The following is a 24,918-nucleotide window of genomic DNA, read 5'->3' on the forward strand; positions in this document are numbered from 1 at the left end:
TCACTATTATTTATCTTTTCAATCCAGGCATTTAAGTCTCACATGAGGCACACCTCTTTCCGTGGATTAATGCCACTTAGAGAGACAGACATATCATAATAAGAAGCATCTTCGATCTTCGTTTATGTAATCAGGGTATGTAATCAGGGTCATCAGTCGTTACGTACACACCATTCTTCTTCAGCTTCTAGCGTATAAACCGCTCGTTTACTTCCTCCCATTTCTTTACGGCATCCTTCAGCTTCTGGTACTACGATTGATAGTCCTCTCCTTGCTCTTTAACTTTTACTAAATCCTTCTGGCAAGTAAACATCACAAGCAAGTAGCTTTTTATGCTCCAAAGTGCAAGACCTTGAAGATATGAACTTTTTCACATTTCATGTACGTACTTTGCAGCAGCTGTTGTTGAAATATTTAAGTTTTTACTCAGACCACTAATGACGTTTTTCTTAATCACCTTCATTGCTTTGACACACGTAAATATATCTCTGGAAACCTATACCACACAATGATCAATTTGATACCATATTTTTTCGCTTCTCACGCTTCATTTGGCTATGAAAATTCAGGTAAAAATATTCCCCCAAGTCATTAATTGACTTTTCATTAACTATAGAAATTATTTCCAAGTAAATGGACCCTTTTCTGCTGATCAGTTTCATATCTCTTTTGTCCATTCACCACACTTCATTTGCCTATGAAAATTCGGGCAGGAACCCATTGTGTAATTGGTAGGGAAGCTCAAACATTAGAGCACAGTAGCATAGCAAACGACGGCTCTTGCTATTACACTCTCAATACAAAATAAAGAACAGGATTCAGATTGTCAGTCCCCTGATTGTTGGGCAGTATTAGCTGAAACTTACTTTTTCTATCTTTACTCTAGTAGTGAAGCCTTGGGTAGTAAGTCCAGCTACGCTTTACCCTCCTCATTTATTATTTTGCGATTGGAATAGCTAGGGGTTCCTCCAAACGCTCCCAATCACAATCTTTTTATGTTTTGGTTTTCTCTTTTGCCTCTTCTTACAAAAATTTAATGCAGTTACATACAATCACAGGCACCTCATTGGCAACTTTTCGAAGACTGCGGTACAATGTAACGTAGTAAAGACGTGGAAAGGGGAACATTGGAAATGCATAGTTCAGCAGACGACAGTCAGCTGAGTTGGGTGCCCCTTCAGATCAACGTATGTGAATGCATTTCTGTATAAGTGCCATGTTGTATGGCGTCAGCTCTACCCATGCGTAGCACACTGCGAACTGGAAACTAGTAGGTTACTAGAGGGGTAGGCACAACATGTTAACTATCAACTTGAAATAATCAAGCTACGACCCTGACAGTTGGTGACGATATTAGGCCTGCTCAACATGTTCATCCATCAATGAACAGGTATTTTCCAACGATGTGATATGTCAGTTCTTCCCGAATTGGCTTCCTTAACACACGACCAGGCAAGCAGTAGCCTGTCGTCGCTTTACCATAATCTGAGAAATTGGTACAGTTGGCATGGCGGAATTCCCTGCTGCGGCGAGTTTGGTTGCTATACTTCTAGCCCTGCCGCCTGCTGTCTGGGCTGGAACACTGCCAATGCAGCATGCTACGAGGGCTAGAGTGTTGCAGTGCTGACCTCGACCAACCCTAGCCATAATCTGGCGCTGCGCCACTTCCGTGATCTACACAATCAAAAATGATGTTACGTCACAACAGGGCCGTGTCTAAGGCCATAAATATCGTCCGCTTCCGTTGCCCTCCACAGTCAGCTCCGGGAAGTACTCCAAGTCAGCTGTCGATCTGATGTTGGCCACCCAGCCTTAATTACTACTAGACACTGTCTGCCCCAGTTGCTGGACGATGTGGTGGGTCCAGTACCGATGCTGCTAGGAAACGAACCTATGACTTCCTTTTGGGAATTAACTGCTGGCTGACTTTATCTGACTTCAGGGCGGCTACCTGGTGATCTTTTGTTCAGCAATCTGCACTCAGGAGCTTCTTGCCCTAGGCCCTAAAAAATGCGTTAAGTGGCGAATATTTTCGGGATCTTCCGCAGTGGCACGCTTCAGTAAAATGTTCTCGGATTACAAGCTGCGCCATTTCGAATAAAACACTCGAGACTTAGATAGCTTTTCCCGCCATCGTCATGAGGAGTTGACATCGCTGACTGCTGAGACTACCACTGTGTTCTGATTACATAAACGCAGCGTCTGGAACCTTCCAGAGAGCCGGAATCGCACATGTACGAAAGGCAAGCTGGGCAGCTGCTAGTGCCTCCGCCCCTCACGGGGCCGAGTGACGTCACACGGTGAGAGCGGCCGGTGAGACATTTGCCGCTCCCGCGGCACTACAATAGTAAAACCTATGCCTTTGCTTTCGCTCTATGTCCAAAGCCCGCCCACATGACCTGCTAAGTGTAAACCCCTTGTCTTTGTTAAATTTTTTGCTGTTTATTCTAATTTCCGCCGCTTCTATGATTACAGGATCAGAGTATGATGGTGTTTGAGCGAAGCTCTCGTTTTTTTTTTTTAATTGTATGTTATGCCTTTTCTCTAGGCAATGTTCAGCCACGGCCGACGTTTCAAGCTCCATTTGTTGAATATGTCGTGAATGCTCTGCACAACACTCGGCAAAAGTGTGAATGGCCTGACCTACATAAACGCTACCAAATTCACAGGGGACATTATACAAGCCAGGAACTCGAAGACCTATGTTGTCGTTTAAAATACCTCTTATCTTGAAGGCGGGCCCTCTGGTATCAGGGTGCGCAGAAGCTGAATCCCGACCTGAGCAAATGGATCTCGATGGACAATAGAGGCTAGTATTGCCACAGTGGTGCACTTGCCAAGTGAGTGCGCCACGCTCTCGCCACGTCGATACACCGGCCAAAAGTGTCCCTCGCGGCCGGCGTAAATACTGACGCACCTCGACGGCTCTGTCAGTGGTGCACCTCGTCTGACAGCGTTCGTTACTCAATTCACCGCACTACTGACTAATCGTCGACTGCTTCGTTTTGGTATTCGTTTTCCTCTTTGCATAGGTTACTACTGACTTCCTCTTGTGTCAGGTCTGCCGTTCGGCCAGACCGATTGCTCGACTCCGGCGGGGATTTGAGTCCCGTCCATCGGCGGTATTCCAGCCTTGCTTCGTCACCATTTCTCTTCTGTTTTTCTGACGTATGCCCCGGTATCTGGTTAGTCGCGGATGTAGCAGGTCAGAGCACTGGTCTCAGTGCAGGTCTCTTCGACATGCACACCGTCTTGCTAGTAGTTGCTCCAAAGTATCGAAGGAAAGCAGCTGATTTGGCCTCCTCCGCCAATTCAATATGCCTCTGTCGTCGGTTGCAATTAAAAGTTTTACTAATTCTTCCATGTCTGTAACTATATACTCTGAACACGTGCTTCAAAAGCTGAAATTCAGACTCAAGATGGTCGTTGTCATATACAATCCTTGCAAGGATTGAGTACCGCTTCCTTGTGTACAGTGTTGTGAAAACTGTTGGCGTTGAAGTGGCCGTCAGTACGACTCTGTGCCGTGGCCGGCTCATGTTGCCGCGTGCTGAGCTAAACAGCCAATGCCACCCTGGAACGCCATGCACCCTGGGGCGCTGACTACACCAAGACGATCTTTGAAGGCGTACCAGACAGGGTGAGAAGCAATCTGCGGCTGTTTGCTGATAATAGCATGGTGTACGGGAAGGTTTCGCCTTCGAGTGACTGTAGGAGGACACAAAAAAATGGTTCAATGGCTGTAATCAGTATGGGACATCTGAGGTCATCAGTCCCCTAGACTAAGAACTACATGCACCTAACTAACCTAAGCACACCACACATCCATGTCCGAGGTAGGATTCGAACCTGCGGCCTTAGCAGCCGCGTGTTTCCGGAGTGAAGCGCCTAGAACCGCTCGACCACAGCGGCCGGCGGAGGATACAAGACGACTTACACAAAATTCATAGTGGTATAATGAATGGCATCTATCTACAGACGTGGAAAAATGTAAATGGATGGAGGTCCATACAGTAGGAATGCAATGATCAGCCCGAACGTCCCTGAAACTGCCTGACGTGTCGGATTTCGAGGAGTACTGTGGTGAGTGTCTCTAGCACGTGGATAAATCAAGGCGAAACCACATCCAGAGGTCGTGGGTCGGGCGGCCACCCATTATTACAGATGTCGGACATCGTAGCTTGGGCAGACTGGTATAGTAGGCCAGGTGCCGAACTGTGGTGGAACTTTAACGCTTGGCACAGTACAAATGCGTCTGAGCACACTGTGCACCGAGCACTCCTAACGATCACATTAAATGAATTCACAATTACCAATAATGACTACCATCATCTGTAAAATGGAATGACGACAAATAAAGCATTTCCCCGTTATCCGGGTTTGAGTCCCGGAAGGGCACAAATTGTCATTGTCGTCATTCCATTCTATAGCTGATGGTAGTCATTACTCGCAGTTGCGAATTCTTTTGATGTGATTCGTAACGGCCTTTGGACGTGCATGCATGTCCAAAGGAACTCTGCATCGTAATCAGAGTAACACAGGGACTCCAATATCGTACTCCTACCGTAGGTCCTCCGCACCGCCGACCCATGCGTGTGCAAATGTTAATAACACGACACACCGAAATGGACAGGTGGCCGTCGGCACTGGGTATTGATGCAGTGGCAGAGCGTTGCAAGGCCTGATGAATCCCGATACCTTCTTGATAATGTTGATGGGTGTTGCGCGAATGCGTCGCCTTCCAGTGAAACAGGTCCTTGATACCTGTACTGCCAGGTGGAGACTTCCTGGCGGTGGCTCCATTATGCTCTGGGAAGCATTTTCGTGGGCGTCCATGGGCACAGTGGAGCTCGCGCAAGCCAGCATGACGGCCAAGGAACATACACTGGTTGCAGACCAAGTAAACCCCGCCATGGCAGTTTCCCTAAGGCAGTAGCATTTTTTCAGCAAGATATGCGCCATACCACAAAACCAGGAGTGTGGTGGAGTGGTTCGAGGACCACAGTGGCGAGTTCCAGTTGATGTGATGGCTCCCCAACTCTCTAGATCTGAACCCGATCGAACACACCTGGCATGTGATTGAATGTTCGTCAGAGCTCATCGCCCACCCCTTCCTCGGAATTTGCGGGAATTAAGTGACTTGTGAGTGCAGATGTGGTGACAACCCCGTCCAGTGACCTACCAAGGCCTCACTGTTTCCGTGCCAGACGCGTTGCCGCTGTTATTGGTGCCTAAGGTTGACATACTGGCTATTAGGTAGGTGGTCATAATGTTCTGGCTGATCACTGTACAAACGTATTGCGCTGACAGACACAGTCACGTCAGTTAAATACGCAATGAGACAAAAAACGTCGGTTGATGTTATATACATGTACAGACAAACAAATGACTAAAATCTTTGAGCAACTGCGTGATTTATTCGAGAGAAAGGGCTTCCCAAATTGAGCAAGTCAATAGTGCGGTTTTCCACCTCTGGCCCTATGCAAGCAGTTATTCGCTTTTTCATTGATCGACAGTGTTGTTGGATGTCTTCCTGAAGCATATCGCATCAAATATTTTTAAACTGGTACGTTAGAGCTTCATAATCCCGAGGTGGTTGGAGGGTCCTGTGCATTATGCTTCACCCGCTCTCAGCTGTGGAGAGACATGGCGGCCTTGATGTCCAAAACGCAAACCCACCATTTGCAATCGCTTGTTTGGGTTTATGTGACCAATATGTTGAGTGTTTACTAATACAGTGACATGTCTACGGTGTCATGTACAATTAAGAGAAGTCTGAACGAACAATGTTCACATGAGTAAGCAAACATGATGATGGAACAGTAATGAGCCCGTACGTCGTTCCAAAGTAGTTATCAGCAAAGAGATATATAATACTTAGATGAATCCAGTTTAGTACCGGGCAGCTAGGTTCCAATATCTTGTCTCAAGGATGATGTGTACAGTTTTCACGAAGTGAACAACGTGACTGGAGCACCGAGACGTTCTTTATAAAGGCGTCTTAGCCCCTAGATGGCGAGCCCAGGTGAGTCCTGTGAGCTGTGGACAACGCAAAAAAAATGGCTCTGAGCACTATGGGACTCAACTTCCGAGGTCATTAGTCCCCTAGAACTTACAACTAGTTAAACTTAACTAACCTAAGGACATCACACACATCCATGCCCGAGGCAGGATTCGAACCTGCGACCGTAGCGGTCTCGCGGTTCCAGACTGCAGCGCCTAGAACCGGACAACGCAACATCTTTAACTCGATAACTTCGATGTTTTCCTGGGTGGAATCAATGCAGCTAAGTCAGTCGGTACAGTCAAAAATCTCCAGGACACTGATGGAGACAAAGAACCAGACATGAGTTGGGGGGGGGGGGGGGGGGGAAGGTGTTGTCTCGCCTGAGGCTGCATCTTTGGCGGTGGTGAGGAAGTGAGAGGTGTCTCTTCCATCTCTGTGCTGGGGCCTGCAGTGGAGGAATCTGGGCTGTTCCCGGCTCAGTTGACGACAGGCGCAGGTGGACTTAATTTACGTGGCACACCAGGCGTTATCGACCAACATGCGGCCCCGACTGGCTGTGGTGTTGCCCAGAATTCATCTCAGGACCCAGCCGTATGTGTTGGTCTGCACTCAGTAATTAAGGCATCTGCTTGACGCTGAAAGTTGTGGCTCAAGCCATTGAAGGTCCAGTAGCGTGCGGTGCCAAAGGCTCTGCTAAATTTCAGCTGGTGAACGGCTCTGCACTGGTGATAACTTGTTTATTGAATTGTCAAGCTGGAAGCCACACACTTAAAAAACTAAGAGACCAAAAATTTTTCCAGCACGGCCTGAAGCAAAGATATAAAATGATGACTTTCCCTCCGCGTTCTTCAAATGGGCCGTCACCTTACAGCGAATACGGGAGAAAATATACTTTCGGTTGTTGCCCATTACGAGCAGATGAACTGAAAGCAGCCTGAACGTAGGTGTCCTCAAGTATGAGAGACAGAGGTTTCTGTGTCAACATAAAACATAAATGGGCAATCGAAAATGGCGAGGGTGGTTCACATTGTGAGTGGTTGCACTATAAAAGGATCTAGCCGAGGCATTGTGAACTTGCTTACGCCCATACCGTGGTGCAGGAGGACATGTGCAGCTGCCGCAGAAAGCAGTGACATGGCCAATCTTTTGACATTCCGAGCAGCATATAAATTTACGAAAATATTGCTATCGAACGTGTGTGCGATAAGATATTCAGTATACAGACAAAGGAAATCCCCACAGAGACGGTCTGAATCAGAATTGGATACAAAACCAGATTACTGGACTGTGCTCTGTAATTCGAAACCAGATCCCTCATTTTGGTGGAAACTTGATAATCTTTGAACAGAAGGCAGTGCTACCATTACTACAAATTGGGCTCTCAGAACCCCGGTTCTGCAATTTGCTGTTAGTACGGGATGAGCTATCGGTAGAACACGTGTCTTGTTCCTCGAACGAGCGTTGTGCCTTAGGTGGAACACCGTGATCTTTAACCGGATTCAGAACGCTTCTAGGACTGGTCTGTCTAACTCCAATGTCTGCAGACAGACGTCCTGATCTAGAGAAAACGGTGCAGCGCCGTATCAAGAATATTATAAATCCGGAAATGCATGGACAGATGTTAATTGTAACTGTCCCATCAGTCAGAGTCTGTCCAAAAATGTGGAAATGAAGATAGCTGGTGTAACAGCAACACTGTTCTTTGCAAAGCCTGTAAGCTCCGGCCACATTGTCCCACTTCATCGGTAATTATTTGTCTCCTTATTGACGACCGATAGTTTCATCTCGCGCAAAAGAATATGCATATGATTCTTTGCAATTAAATATAACATGCTCAAGTCTCAATGTATGGAAAGTAACTTAAAGTTCGGCTGCCTATGCACGCATAATGATCGACTAGAACGGCAGTGACATTGAAAAAATTCTGGTGTGGCACTACATGTCGTTCATGTTCATAGTATGAAGAAACTACGAACAAATTTCGAAAATTTCCAATCTTTTTGTGTCTGCAAAGGACTTCAGTTTGCGAAGAAAACTTAGCGATTTAGGATTAGTACACAGAAGAGTAGCACGGTGCAGCGCCGTATCAAGAATATTATAAATCCGGAAATGCAAGGACAGATGTTAATTGTAACTGTCCCATCAGTCAGAGTCTGTCCTAAAATGTGGAAATGAAGATAGCTGGTGTAACAGCAACACTGTTCTTTGCAAAGCCTGTAAGCTCCGGCCACATCGGTAATTATTTGTCTCCTTATTGACGACCGATAGTTTTATCACTAATACTGTTTATAATCGTTTGGATGAAGTTCATTAAACGCAATAGATTGAGGATCGACTAATAGTTTATTATACCCTTTGTCGAGAGGTATCATTGAATCATAGCAATAAAATTACATCAGGGGATACGAATAAAACTTCAATCTTGGGCGACGTTCCCTACAAGTGAATTACTATTGATTATGCTACCGACACATGAAATAAATTACAATACACCTTTTGGACTCGGCGACCGACAAGTTCGCGACGGACAGTGTCTGAAGACTCCATTTGCCTAACGTAAGTATAACCGCTGCAAGTGTGCAAACGATGGTATAAGCTGTGGCTACACCGTGTAAATACATTTTTTGCGGCGACTTAAGAGAACTCCTTTTTACCACAGTCAATCAGTTTTGGTGTATGAGTGAATGGTATCTTGTGGCAGCAGTGAACACCCTAGAATGTTGTAGTCTTCCTACACAGAACCTGCTACTGTGGAAAGGTGAATATGTCCAGTATTAGCAGTGATGCATCACAGATTGTCAGCAAGTCCTACTCAAACTTATGAAGCCATGCACATCAAAATGTAGATTAACAGCACTGGCAACACACAGGAGATAATCATCTTGAAACTTCCTGGCAGATTAAAACTGTGTGCCAGACCGAGACTCGAACTCGGGACCTTTGCCTATCGCGGGCAAGTACTCTACCATCTGAGCTTCCCGTGCACGACTCACGAGTGGTCATCACACCTTCAGTTCTGCCTGTACTTCGTCTCCTACCTTCCAAACTTCGCAGATGCTCTTCTGCGAACCTTACAGAACTAGCACTCCTGGAAGAAAGGATATTGCGGAGACATGGCTTAGCCACAGCCTGGGGGATGTTTCCAGAATGAGATTTTCACTCTGTAACGGAGTGTGCGCTGATATTAAACTTACTGGCAGATTAAAACTGGCAGAATTGAAGCTGTGAGGAGGAATCGTGAGTCGTGTACGGGTAGCTCAGATGGTAGAGCACTTGCCCGCTAAATGCAAAAGTCCCGAGTTCGAGTCTCGGTCCTGCACACAGTTTTAATCTGCCAGGAAGTTTCATATCAGCGCACACTTCGGTGCAGAGTGAAAATCTCATTCTGGAAATGATGATCTTGTTATCAATGGTAATTAAAATTTTTATAGCGAACTTGACTACATCGTAAAAAAATTAACTACACTCCTGGAAATGGAAAAAAGAACACATTGACACCGGTGTGTCAGACCCACCATACTTGCTCCGGACACTGCGAGAGGGCTGTACAAGCAATGATCACACGCACGGCACAGCGGACACACCAGGAACCGCGGTGTTGGCCGTCGAAGGGCGCTAGCTGCGCAGCATTTGTGCACCGCCGCCGTCAGTGTCAGCCAGTTTGCCGTGGCATACGGAGCTCCATCGCAGTCTTTAACACTGGTAGCATGCCGCGACAGCGTGGACGTGAACCGTATGTGCAGTTGACGGACTTTGAGCGAGGGCGTATAGTGGGCATGCGGGAGGCCGGGTGGACGTACCGCCGAATTGCTCAACACGTGGGGCGTGAGGTCTCCACGGTACATCGATGTTGTCGCCAGTGGTCGGCGGAAGGTGCACGTGCCCGTCGACCTGGGACCGGACCGCAGCGACGCACGGATGCACGCCAAGACCGTAGGATCCTACGCAGTGCCGTAGGGGACCGCACCGCCACTTCCCAGCAAATTAGGGACACTGTTGCTCCTGGGGTATCGGCGAGGACCATTCGCAACCGTCTCCATGAAGCTGGGCTACGGTCCCGCACACCGTTAGGCCGTCTTCCGCTCACGCCCCAACATCGTGCAGCCCGCCTCCAGTGGTGTCGCGACAGGCGTGAATGGAGGGACGAATGGAGACGTGTCGTCGTCAGCGATGAGAGTCGCTTCTGCCTTGGTGCCAATGATGGTCGTATGCGTGTTTGGCGCCGTGCAGGTGAGCGCCACAATCAGGACTGCTTACGACCGAGGCACACAGGGCCAACACCCGGCATCATGGTGTGGGGAGCGATCTCCTACACTGGCCGTACACCACTGGTGATCGTCGAGGGGACACTGAATAGTGCACGGTACATCCAAACCGTCATCGAACCCATCGTTCTACCATTCCTAGACCGCCAAGGGAACTTGCTGTTCCAACAGGACAATGCACGTCCGCATGTATCCCGTGCCACCCAACGTGCTCTAGAAGGTGTAAGTCAACTACCCTGGCCAGCAAGATCTCCGGATCTGTCCCCCATTGAGCATGTTTGGGACTGGATGAAGCGTCGTCTCACGCGGTCTGCACGTCCAGCACGAACGCTGGTCCAACTGAGGCGCCAGGTGGAAATGGCATGGCAAGCCGTTCCACAGGACTACATCCAGCATCTGTACGATCGTCTCCATGGGAGAATAGCAGCCTGCATTGCTGCGAAAGGTGGATATACACTGTACTAGTGCCCACATTGTGCATGCTCTGTTGCCTGTGTCTATGTGCCTGTGGTTCTGTCAGTGTGATCATGTGATGTATCTGACCCCAGGAATGTGTCAATAAAGTTTCCCCTTCCTGGGACAATGAATTCACGGTGTTCTTATTTCAATTTCCAGGAGTGTATTTGAAGCTTTTTGAAATGGGTACATTGTAATCACACTCACGGGAAACACAGAAAGTGTTCCGTGATGTTCCTCAACTTACTGAATAGCTTAATAACTGTAATCACAGGAACAGACACAAGTTTCCGTAACCAGATTACATGTACGGAAAGGTAATATTGGCAGACTTTCCTAAATCAAATGGTTCAAATGGCTCTGCGAACCATGGGACTTAACATCTATTGTCATCAGTCCCCTAGAACTTAGAACTACTTAAACCTAACTAACCTAAGGACATCACACAACACCCAGCCATCACGAGGCAGAGAAAATCCCTGACCCCGCCGGGAATCGAACCCGGGAACCCGGGCGTGGGAAGCGAGAACGCTACCGCACGACCACGAGATGCGGGCCTTTCCTAATTCGATTAATCTATCATGTGAACCATATTAACAAATAATACCGAAAATTATTACTTGTTCAAGGGACAAGTTCACATGAAATAAATGAAGAAACACACAAAAGTAACAGAAGCATGAAAACATTTTACAGATTACTACTTTATTGACAGTCGGTCAACCGCGAACACACCTCTGGCTGACCCCACACGCACATTTAAGTTACGTCGCTGAGATACGTGGAATGTGTGTCAACGCTGCTAAAAAATTAGCTTTATTTCTCTCTGTAGTTGATGTTTTTATCGATGATGTTTTTGTCATGATTGCGACAGCCGGCCCTTGTTGCCGAGCGGTTCTGGGCGCTTCAGTCTGGAACCGAGCGACCGCTACGGTCGCAGGTTCGAATCCTGCCTCGGGCATGGATGCGTGTGATGTCCTTAGGTTAGTTAGGTTTAAGTAGTTCTAAGTTTTAGGGGACTGATGACCTACGATGTTAAGTCCCATAGTGCTCAGAGCCATTTGAACCATTTTATTGCGACACTTTTCAGCTTACAACGACAACGTTGATTAGATGGCCGACATTTGTCATTTACGAAAACCACAGGCACGTTTTCATGTGTCGTATAGGTTGTGGAAGTCTGAACAACATGAATATTGTGCTTCAACAGCAGAGCACATACGATGAGTATCAGGTGCGCAGGTAAATACTCCTTGTGACGTATTTGCTTGGAGCTGGTACATTAGGCCACACTTCTCTGGGAGCTATCTTCCTGACTGCAGGAGAGTTCTCTTCAGTTTCCTTCTCATATGTAAGTTGTACATAATGACACCTATGCTCTATAATTGAATGCCAAGCGACTGTACATCGAACGAGAGAGAATCGTAATATACGCAGAACAGAACGTGCATTCCTCTGTAATCTGCCCTGGCAGAAGCTTGTACTGTGTTTCCCTCGGCTGATATCGTTGCTCTCCTGACCATTTCCGTGGCACTGCATACGCGGCCCGACTTACTGATTCAGAGGCTCGGAATTTAGTGCTTCATTACGGCAGACAGCGATCCCCCGCATCCGGAAACGTGCACCGCGTTTGTTTCGGAATCGGTGCAAACGAATGAGATTCGGGTTTGTGGACCGAGTTCTCCGAAATTGGCTCCGCACCAGCCGGTCCGGGGCGAAGGGGCGGCCGCCGGAATCGCAGTCGTGTCGGCACAATGTATGCAGCAGCAGCAGGGCGCAACACATGTGGACCGCGGGCGGCGCCGCACGCGATACGACCGTGCCCAGGGCAGCGCGCCTGCGTCCGCCCGCGCCCGGCGCACTTCACTTCGTTCCGCGGCCGCAGCTGTGGGCTCTACCAAATTATTGGGGACCGTCGGTTCTCCGTTTCTTTTCGGAATCCCCTTGTGTTCACCTTGCAATTTCATTCCCCCGACAGAAAATTGTCGTTCCTACTGCGTACATATCCTTTCCAGTCTTCTTCGGCTGGAACACTTTCCTTTTCGCTATACCGATATTATTAAGAAACGAAACACGCCGAGCAATTCTTCCGTATATTCCTAAGCAAGATGATCCCTAATGCAGGAAGCAGTATGCGCTTCTGCATAGAACAACAGAAACATTAATGACGGATTATATGCATACAAACACGGCAATTTTAAAGACAGCGAATAAGAAAACCACCAGAAATTCCATGTCCGCTTCCTACGGGGGATAAAGACTATTTTCTTTCTGTAAGTTGTCATTCTTTCGACAGCATTCATGCGGTTAATCAACTGTTAATATCTTACAAGGGACCGAAACTGTTTAACATAAATTTACCAATGACACGAGGTTTGCGCCAGACAAGACATCTACCTTCGCTGATCATACAGCGATTTACTTTGGAAATGTATTAACAACAGTCTCACCCATAAAAACATTTATTTTAGTGGTTACCAGTCCCGGTCAATGTTTGACCTTTCTCAGACCCCCATACCATTATAGTAGGCTATTGCGGTGAATGAAGTGGGTGTTGTAATTCCATGAACGAGCCCTCGTAGTCATCTACACCGAAGAGCCAAAGAAACTGGTGCACCTAACTAATATCGCTTAGGGCCGCTACAAGCACAAGTGCCACAACATGACGTGGCATGGACTCGACTAATGTCTGAAGTAGTACTGGAGGCAATTAACACCATAAAACCTGCAGCGTTATCCATAAAACCGTAAGAGTACGAGGGGCTGGAGGTCTCTTATGAACAGCACGTTGCAAGGCATCCCAGATATGCTCAATAGTGTTCATGTCTGGAGAGTTTGGTGACCAACGGAAGTGTCTGAACTCAGAAGAAGAGTGTTCCTGGAGCCAATTGTTTACATATGGGATGTCACATTGTCCTGCTGGAATTCCCCATGTCCGTCGGAATGCACGATGGACTTGAATGAATGCAGGTGATCAGACAGGATGATTACGTAAGTCTCACCTGTCACAGTCGTATCTAGATATATCAGGGTTCGCATATCACTCCAACTGCATATCCCCATACCATTACAGAGCCACCTCCAGCTTGAACAGTCCCCTGCTGTCACGCAGGGTCCATGGAGTCATGAGATTGTCTCCATAGCCGTACACGTCCATCCGCTCGATACTCTCTGAAACGAGACTCGTCCGACCAGGCAACATGTTTCCAGTCATCAACAGTCCAATGGTGTTGACGAGCTCAGGCGAGGCGTAAGGCTTTGTATCGTGCAGTCATCAAGGGTACACGATTGGGCCTTTGGCTTCGAAAGCCCATATCGGTGATGTTTCGTTGAATGGTTTCCACGCTGACACTTGTTGATGACCCAGCATTGAAATCTGTAGCAATTTGCAGAAGGATGCACTTCTGTTGCGTTGAGCGACTCTCGTCAGTCGTCCTTAGTCCCGTTCTTGCAGTATTTTCTTCCGGCCGCAGTGATGTCGGAGATTTGATTTTTTAAAGGATTCCTGATATTCACGGTACACTCGTAAAAAATTTGTACGGTAAAATCCCCACTTCATCGCCAGCTCGGGGATGCTGTGTCCCATCGCTCGTGCGCCGACTATAACACAACGTTCAAACTCACTTAAATCTTCATAACCTGCCATTGTAGCAGCAGTAATCGATCTAACAACTGCACCAGACTGTAGTCTAGCGGAGCGACGTCTAATTCTGCTCTTACAGGCAAAGCTGGGACCGACAAAAACACTCACTGTACTTGTGGCGAGTTACGTCATCTGGTGACGTCACATGTTCAAAATTTGTCCTCCACTTTTCGGATATCTGCTGCCCTTTGACACCCCATTGTCTTATATTAAATGACTTCTCTTAGCGTAATCTACGTCGTTTCGTGGTTTTCTTAAACATTAATAAGAATCACCCTGTATAAGAATAAGACCGTGCTTTAATAAATTTTTTGATGTCTTGATGTCTTGACCAAAAGCAGCTTACGTGTTTCGACATTTCATCATTTTCAGAGGCTATAAAATACAACACAAACCTCGTATCAGAAGATATGAAAGTATGTTACATTTCACCAGTGATTTTAGACGTAGTACAATGAGTAGAATATGGCTTTCTAGCTTACTAGTGTCATGTCAGTTATATAGAACTGTTCATTAGACATATTCTATCTCGTCTACATTCTCAATCACGAGACAAGTACAAACTGCTACCTGGGGACGAACAGGAAGCCTAGTGGGTAAACATCTGGGCGGCGCTGAGTACGGGGTATACCGTGCATATGTTGGCTTACAACTTCGTTTGAATATTGCGTCGTATAAAACAGTTTCATTGCTACACAATTCGTGGAACATACAATATAATGTTTTACAATTGGTATTTCATTACAAAACAGTGTGTAACAAATCATTTGAGTGGCTGCAAGTAATACGTTGGAAGAGTTAGTTGTGTGGCGCTATGGTACATGAAACAATATGTCTATGAAAGAACAATTTTTCACTTTTATTACAAACAACTTACAGCGTATAAATTACTAGTATCAGCAAAGGTTCATAAAAACCATCTTATAAGAATTTTCAGAGTCTAGAAATACCAGTTGAGGCATATCGAATTTTCTTGTGAGGAACAGGCGGTGCCCATGCATTGCTCTTTCCGCCAATGGGAGCAAATGCATGTATACAGGAAATTCAACCAATGTTGATATAAACACACACCATGAACACTGCTGAATGTTGTTGTACTCACTGTGTACTACTCGTATTTCATTGTAGTGTATACATGTATTTCTTAGATTCTGCAGAGTCATCAACCGCTCTAGAACGCTGAAAGTACACTCCTGGAAATGGAAAAAAGAACACATTGACACCGGTGTGTCAGACCCACCATACTTGCTCCGGACACTGCGAGAGGGCTATACAAGCAATGATCACACGCACGGCACAGCGGACACACCAGGAACCGCGGTGTTGGCCGTCGAAGGGCGCTAGCTGCGCAGCATTTGTGCACCGCCGCCGTCAGTGTCAGCCAGTTTGCCGTGGCATACGGAGCTCCATCGCAGTCTTTAACACTGGTAGCATGCCGCGACAGCGTGGACGTGAACCGTATGTGCAGTTGACGGACTTTGAGCGAGGGCGTATAGTGGGCATGCGGGAGGCCGGGTGGACGTACCGCCGAATTGCTCAACACGTGGGGCGTGAGGTCTCCACGGTACATCGATGTTGTCGCCAGTGGTCGGCGGAAGGTGCACGTGCCCGTCGACCTGGGACCGGACCGCAGCGACGCACGGATGCACGCCAAGACCGTAGGATCCTACGCAGTGCCGTAGGGGACCGCACCGCCACTTCCCAGCAAATTAGGGACACTGTTGCTCCTGGGGTATCGGCGAGGACCATTCGCAACCGTCTCCATGAAGCTGGGCTACGGTCCCGCACACCGTTAGGCCGTCTTCCGCTCACGCCCCAACATCGTGCAGCCCGCCTCCAGTGGTGTCGCGACAGGCGTGAATGGAGGGACGAAAGGAGACGTGTCGTCTTCAGCGATGAGAGTCGCTTCTGCCTTGGTGCCAATGATGGTCGTATGCGTGTTTGGCGCCGTGCAGGTGAGCGCCACAATCAGGACTGCATACGACCGAGGCACACAGGGCCAACACCTGGCATCATGGTGTGGGGACCGATCTCCTACACTGGCCGTACACCACTGGTGATCGTCGAGGGGACACTGAATAGTGCACTGTACATCCAAACCGTCATCGAACCCATCGTTCTACCATTCCTAGACCGCCAAGGGAACTTGCTGTTCCAACAGGACAATGCACGTCCGCATGTATCCCGTGCCACCCAACGTGCTCTAGAAGGTGTAAGTCAACTACCCTGGCCAGCAAGATCTCCGGATATGTCCCCCATTGAGCATGTTTGGGACTGGATGAAGCGTCGTCTCACGCGGTCTGCACGTCCAGCACGAACGCTGGTCCAACTGAGGCGCCAGGTGGAAATGGCATGGCAAGCCGTTCCACAGGACTACATCCAGCATCTGTACGATCGTCTCCATGGGAGAATAGCAGCCTGCATTGCTGCAGGTTTGTGATTGGATTCAGGATTTCCTAGAAGAAAGAACACAACATGTCATTCTTAACGGTTCAAAATCTGCAGATGTAGAGGTAATTTCGGGAGTACCGCAAGGAAGCGTGATAGGACCTTTATTGTTTACAATATACATAAATGACTTAGTTGACAACATCGGTAGCTCCGTGAGGCTATTTGCAGATGACACGGTTGTCTACAAGAAAGTAGCAACATCAGAAGACTCGTACGTACTCCAGGAAGACCTGCAGAGGATTAATGAATGGTGCGACAGCTGGCAGCTTTCCCTAAACGTAGATAAATGTAATATAATGCGCATACATAGGGGCAGAAATCCATTCCAGTACGATTATGCCATAGGTGGTAAATCATTGGAAGCGGTAACGACCGTAAAATACTTAGGAGTTACTATCCGGAGCGATCTGAAGTGGAATGATCACATAAAACAAATAGTGGGAAAAGCAGGCGCCAGGTTGAGATTCATAGGAAGAATTCTAAGAAAATGTGACTCATCGACGAAAGAAGTAGCTTACAAAACGATTCTTGAGTATTGCTCATCAGTATGGGACCCTTACCAGGTTGGATTAATAGAAGAGATAGACATGATCCAGCGAAAAGCAGCGCGATTCGTCATGGGGACATTTAGTCAGCGCGAGAGCGTTACGAAGATGCTGAACAAGCTCCAGTGGCGGACACTTCAAGAAAGGCGTTACGCAATACGGAGAGGTTTATTATCGAAATTACGAGAGAGCACATTCCGGGAAGAGATGGGCAACATATTACTACCGCCCACATATATCTCGCGTAATGATCACAACGAAAAGATCCGAGAAATTAGAGCAAATACGGAGACTTACAAGCAGTCGTTCTTCCCACCCACAATTCGTGAATGGAACAGGGAAGGGGGGATCAGATAGTGGTACAATAAGTACCCTCCGCCACACACCGTAAGGTGGCTCGCGGAGTATAGATGTAGATGTAGATGTAGAAAGGTGGATATACACTGTACTAGTGCCGACATTGTGCATGCTCTGTTGCCTGTGTCTATGTGCCTGTGGTTCTGTCAGTGTGATCATGTGATGTATCTGACCCCAGGAATGTGTCAATAAAGTTTCCCCTTCCTGGGACAATGAATTCACGGTGTTCTTATTTCAATTTCCAGGAGTGTATTTTGTAGGACAAAATTCCTATGAAAGAAGCTAGATATTGCTGAACTGTTGCCTCCATTTCAAAGCGAAAGTTCAGAGCCTCCTTCTGAAGCCTCTATCTTTCCTCAAGCTATAGTAATCGTCATCAATTTCCTTTCCCACCCCTCTGCATATTATTATGGCCAACAAGTTGGGTGCATGAGCTCTTTACATGATTCTGCTATCGTTGTATTTATCAGCTCTTTATGTCTTCCAAACTTTGTGGTTCATATCCTTCCACTGGACAGGATGAACCAACTTAAGAAGTTTAATCACACAGTCTAGGTTTAGGCGAACGGTGTACTTGCTACTTCCTAGCTTAGGACACTTGGCAGTCATCTAACCCATATTTTAGTGATTAAATCTGCTGTAGCAGATGACAGACTGAGACCAGGCAACCACCAAATTTGACTGGAATTGTGGTGTTATCAAGATCATATCCTAAGGATGTCAGGTTGTATACAGACTCCATAGCAAATTAGAAACGGAAAATAGCTTAACAGACTAGAGGGCTGAAATTAATCTAGTTGTCCCCCTTAGTGCTGAATACCAACAGTGCAAACTCTTCTGCACAACAAACTTCCTAACACTGGGTGACAACTCAACGGTCTTTAGCATTGGTTGTATGACCTCACGATCTGACTGGTGGGGATACCTACAAACATTTCACTTCTTGAGCCTATTTAAATATGAAAATGGAGTGGCTATTAGGTTTTAAACTTTCCATTCGCTGTTTTGTTCTCGAAGTTCGAGGCTTTATTGCGAAAAACGCACCAAAAATTTACGATTCAAAGTATTGGCCATCTCTGGTCACTAATTCCTCCCATCTTTCTGGCAGCATACGAATACCTCTCTTTCGAGGAGCTCCATGAATCGATCAAGTTTTGCAATTTTTCTATGACCAGGCGTCAGACGTGCTGCTCAGAAAGACCGTCTGCTGTTTATCGAAAAAGGTGATAGTAAGAGGGAGTAATGTTAAACGAAAGCGGCGCTTGCGCTAGACTACCCATTTCAGTGATTTTGGCGAGTTGTATGACACGGGGTTGAGCACAGTCATGCCGAAAATTCACCTTTTCGGTGTATTGTGGCCATTTGTCTTTCATTGATCGGCTCAAACGTGTCAGTTGCTTTCAGTAACGTATTTTGTTTCCTTCTGTATCAGAAGCTTACAAAATCTTCTATCTCCTACCACCATCCTGGTCTTCGATGTCAAAATCACCTTTCTTGAAGCGTTGAAACCATTCCCCGCACGTTCTTTCACTAGCAGATGCCTGACCCTAGATCTTACAAAGTATTTTATGAAACTTATCCGCAGATTTCTTTATGTTAAAGCAAAAAATTAAAATGACGAGAATTTGGTTCGCTAATTGACATATTCAGTCGAGACTAGCTTCGTGATGCCGGCACAAATCATCAAATATTTTGATGACGTTTTGTTTACCAGTGCCTAAGCTTATTGTATTGCAGTATCAATCACATGCAGTACTGCCACTTGCCGCTACTGCAATCTATTGCGAAACGGCTGAAGCAAAGTGATGTATCTTAATATTCTTTATAGCCTGTAAGGGTGGCGTCTTTCGCAGAATCAGACGAAATGCTCGACATTGAAACATGCATGTAAGCTTTCACGGCCGGCGTCTTCATTAATTATTAAAACTTCCGGGCTGAATTTCCGTGGTCCATACATAAAATTTCTTCTCCTTCCTGACGTTTCGTTGCCTACTGCGGGCAACATTTTCTGAGGTGAGTCTGAGACTCGCAGACTCACCTCAGAAGATGTTGCCCGCAGTAGGCAACGAAACGTCCGGAAGGTGAAGAAGTTTTATATATGGACCACGGCAATTCAGCCCGGAAGTTTTAATTAATGATTGAAACATCCCTTAGACATTGACCTTACACCCATAAAACAGAAATAACCAAGGTTGGCGTAGTCCGATTCCGTTCCCTCTATGTGGTCCACCAGCGCTTAACAATGGGCCACAGGCAGGGGGGCAGCGTGTAGTTACCGCGGTCGCCCGCTAGTTGGCGGGAGTATCTGCGGCGCGCTGCTGTCGCCAGTAATGACTGCGCAGCCGAGGGGCTGAGGGGTTGAGGGGCTGAGCGGCCGGTCCTCCAGGGCCCTCCTGCTGACGCAGACGCAGACGCAGACGTCACGTACATAATTTACTCGACTGCTCTCATCCAACTTGGTTATTAAATGTTCCATCAAGTGGCACCGGCCCCGCGCTGCCCCGCCCCTCGTCTTCATTTGTCTTCGGTCGTAACCACGCCTGCCTACCTGCCGCCCTCCAGTCAAACTGCCGTCACCTCCCCCCACCCCGCCCCGGGCGCCGTTTCTTAATTAATAACTGAATTAGCACAATTATTTGTGCCTGCAGGTTATTACGGCACGCCTGTAGTCGGGGGAAGGACCACTCCAGTGCTGGAAATAATTTTCCGAACTCAGAAACGTTTCCCTAATGTTAATTTGCAGCGCAAACAAAGGACCGTAGGTTCAGTGTCCCTGAATCGGTTCGATATCTGCCAGCGACACTCGTAACGTGTAGAACTTAACCCATTAGAGTTAGATTGAGCGACAGGTGGCACCCACGCCTCGTGGAGCTCCGTTAAATATTTCCTACTACACACGTTGCTTACAGGAATATAACTTATTTCTTTGACATAATTGAAGTTCAAATTAATTATTTTTCTCGAAACATATTTGCTGACTTTCTAATTCTTTTAGTGTCACTTGTATTGGGTATTGTTTACTACCCATCGGAAACATGAATATTTGTGCTGGACAGAACTCGAACCCAGTTGTTCCGTTTACCACGATATGTCACCTAAAGACTTACGCTATCTCAGCATGATCTTCGGACTGACCCAAATTTCCGTATGCGACGCTGTCCACGTCCTTGTGTCAAATGTCACCGATGTGTAGGTAGCTATACTCAATACAGCTGACGCTAAAAGAATTCTGAATTCGGTGAATAAAATCAGAAAAAAAAATAATTTACTTAGTTTGCACAAACGGTGATACTCCTGGATAATTATCTTAGCCATGATGTCAGATATGATTTTAGCTCTTCCAGATAGCCGAGCGTGTAAGCATGCCGCTTCGTGGATTCAGGGAGGCGCGCTGGCGCTGGATAGAATCCGCCCCCAGTTTCCCACATCCGACGAGGTAAATACTGCGATGGTGCCAGGACCAGCCACAGTAACGATACGCAAACATCTAGAAATACGTTCTGACTTTGGGTTCACAAACTCCATCCCTGAAGATGATGCCATGGGATGGTCAGACGAGGCGAGGCGCCAGGAAGACACCCGACCACGGTCTTCCTCTAATAGTGCCTGACTCCGTATAACAGTGCCAATAGTAGTAACGGGTCAATGCAAGACAAGAGGAAGATCTGGTATGATTTTAACATGAGAGTGCACGCGCCCATAAACACTCCTTGAGCACACGCGTGGGCAACATACGTAGCCCAACAACAAATTGTGTTATTTCGAAATTAGTACATAATTTATAGAAAACACCTTGTATAAATACCGAACACCTTTAGTTTTATTACCTTTACACATAAAATTAATAAAATTTAAGTGTTTAATTATGTATAAAGAGAAATAAAAAACTCTTTAAAATCAATGCTCAAGCACCGGTCAACATAATTTTAATTTCAAAAATAATACTTATTAGTTTCTTGATTTCTAATATTTGAATGGAACCAATAAACAGTTTTTCACGATCACCTTCATACAACTGCCATACGATAGCCAAAAATGTGTCTTCTACATCTGCTGCTCTGTTCACTGCTCTGTTCACACTTGCTGCGATCGCAAGCCCTGCTACAGAAAGAACAACCGGCCAGCTCCTACATGAGTAAATGCAACAGGTTGCATGGTTTGTTCTGGAAGTCCAATTAGTAGTCAATCTTTCAGTTTTATAGCACTGGCTACGTTCTTCCGCGATATTCGACGCTCAGTAGAAGGTCTTGATAGCGCGAATCCGATTTCTTGTAGATAGTGACGGCGGGTGACTTTCGTTTCACAGTTGTTCATCTGTTATATCTCCAGACAATTTATGCCCGCCATATTAACATAACTGTAGAACAGCATGACAGGCCATCGGCGACTGTTTCGAGTAACGTCGTATTGTCAACACATTTTATCAAAAATGTCGTTGCCACACTTCGTTTGGTTACAAAATGTGATGATTTCTGGTTTTCTAACATGACTCCTAGCAGCATCGATTTTGTCATCATTGAGAGGTGTAGATAACAGCAAACCTACTTTATTTCGCTTTGGCACATAACTGACTAGCTTGCAATCAGGTTGAAACCCGAAAATAGATTCGTTCATTTCTCGGTTTTTTTTTTCTTTTGAACAATTCAGGCCGGCCGTGGTGGCCAAGCGGTTAAAGGCGCTACAGTCTGGAACCGCGCGGCCGCTACGGTTGCAGGTTCGAATCCTGCCTCGGGCATGGATGTGTGTGATGTCCTTAGGTTGGTTAGGTTTAAGTAGTTCTAAGTTCTAGGGGACTGATGACCTTAGAAGTTAAGTCCCATAGTGCTCAGAGCCTAATAAAATGCCTGTAAGCGCCTTGATTTGTGTCAGGTCAGTATGAGATGCATCTCTCTCTCTTTGATGTTTGATTTTTATTGTGTTAATGTAAATCAAATAGGGGTAATGCTGGAGTCGGTTTAATAATGAGTAAAAAAAGTAGGAGTGCTGTTAAACTACTACAAACAGCATAGTGAACGCATTATTGTAACCAGGATAGACACGAAGTCCACGCCTAACACAGTAGTACAAGTTTATATGCCAACTAGCTCTTCAGATGACGAAGAGATTGATGAAATGTATGATGAGATAAAAGAAACTATTCGGATAGTGAAGGGAGACGAAAATTTAATAGTCATGGGTGACTGGAATAGTAGAAAAAGGAAGAAAAACGAACTTAGTAGGTGAATATGGAATAGGGGTAAGTAAAGAAAAAGGAAGCCACCTGGTAGAATTTGCACTGAACATAACTTAATCATAGCTAACAACTGGTTCAAGAATCATGAGAGAAGATTGTATACATGGAAGCGGCCTGGAGATACTGGAAGGTTTCAGATAGATTATGTAATGGTAAGACAGAGAGTTAGGAACCAGGTTTTAAATTGTAAGACATTTCCAGGAGCAGATGTGGACTCTGACCACAATCAGTTGGTTATGAACTGTAGATTAAAAATGAAGAAACTGCAAAAAGGTGGGATTTTAAGGAGATGGGACATGGATAAACTAACCAGAGGTTGTAGAGAGTTTCAGGGAAAGCATAAGGGAACGATTGAGAGGAATGTGGGAAAGAAATACAGTAGAAGAAGAATGGGTAGCTTTGAGGGATAAAATAGTGAAGGAAGCAGAGGATCAAGTAAGTAAAAAGATGCGGGCTTGTAGAAATCCTTGGGTAACAGAAGAAATATTGAATTTAATTGATGATAAGTGAAAATATAAAAATGCAGTAAACAAAGCAGGCCAAAAGAATACATACGTCACAAAAATGAGATCGACATTCAGTGCAAAACGGTTAAGCAGGGATGGCTAGAGGACAAATGTAAGGATGTAGAGGCACATCTCACTTGGGGTAAGATAGATACTGCCTAATAGATGAGAAATTTGTTGACATCGAGTATAGATTTAAGTGTTAGGAAGTCGTTACTGAAAGTATTTGTATGGAGTGTAGCCATGTATGGAAGTGAAACATGAACGATAAATAGTTGGGCAAGAAGAGAATAGAAGATTTAGAAATGTGATGCTACAGAATAATGCTAATGATTAGATGGGTAGATCACATAACTAATGAGGAGGTATTGAATAGAATTGGGGAGGAGAGAAATTTGTGGCACAACTTGAGTAGAAGAAGGGATCGGTTGGTAGGACATGTTCTGAGGCATCAAGGGATCACTAATTTAGTGTTGGAGGGCAGCGTGGAGGGTAAAAATCGTAGAGGGAGACCAAGAGATGAATGCACTAAGCAGATTCAGAAGGATGTAGGTTACAGTAGTACTGGGAGATGAAGAATGTTGCACAGAATAGAGTAGCATGGAGAGCTGCATCAAACTAGTCTCTGGACTGAAGACCACAACAACAATAACGTAAATACTTGTCGAATCAAAGAGGATGTTCCAAACATCACCATCGAGAAATAGCAGAAATGATGAAAGAGCTGTTTTAGCGTCTTTAGCCAAACCTGTTCGGCCTGTTGGAGCTGAAAAATGTTGTGAGATCTGGTTCTTTAAGTGGGTAGTGGGAAATTGCTCCATGTCGTGCCATTACAAGATTGAAAGATAGTCAAAGCTGATAGATTCGCATCTTGATCAGCATCGTCTTACTCGCCCTCCTGTTCCGTATCCGACTCTTGTGGTGACACAGGGGGGGGGGGGGAGGGGGCATTTTGTTCCACAGCCCTTCTTCCTCCTCACTTTCGGTCAAAACGTCAGCATCTTTGTCATCCTCCAATACCCATCTCTGAATTTTTTCACTCATCTTACTTATAGAACCCACCGTTTAAAAATACAATTTACGGTATAATAAATGACTCTAAGTGCAAAAATGCGTTAAAATGACAATACTGTTAAATGCACAATGTTTTTGTAGTATGTATCATATCCACCCCAGTTTCACAACCTGAGAAATCAGACATTTAGATTCCACGAGCGGTCGCGTGGGCTACAAAAGTAGCCCACAGACTTAACGACAATTTTTTAACGCTTCTTTGGAACCGCCACGCTACTAGCGAGTACTGTTGTTCATGCCTGAGAATACGCGAAACGGCGGCATTGTAGGGCGCCAATTGTTCAAAATAAACGACTGTTTTACTTACTGGGCTATACATGTAGCCCGCGCGTCCGCTCTACTATTAAGACAGTGACCACGCCACGTGTGATTTTATCTCGA

Source organism: Schistocerca nitens, chromosome 2 (genome assembly GCF_023898315.1).
Source record: "Schistocerca nitens isolate TAMUIC-IGC-003100 chromosome 2, iqSchNite1.1, whole genome shotgun sequence".
Classification (NCBI taxonomy): domain Eukaryota; kingdom Metazoa; phylum Arthropoda; class Insecta; order Orthoptera; family Acrididae; genus Schistocerca; species Schistocerca nitens.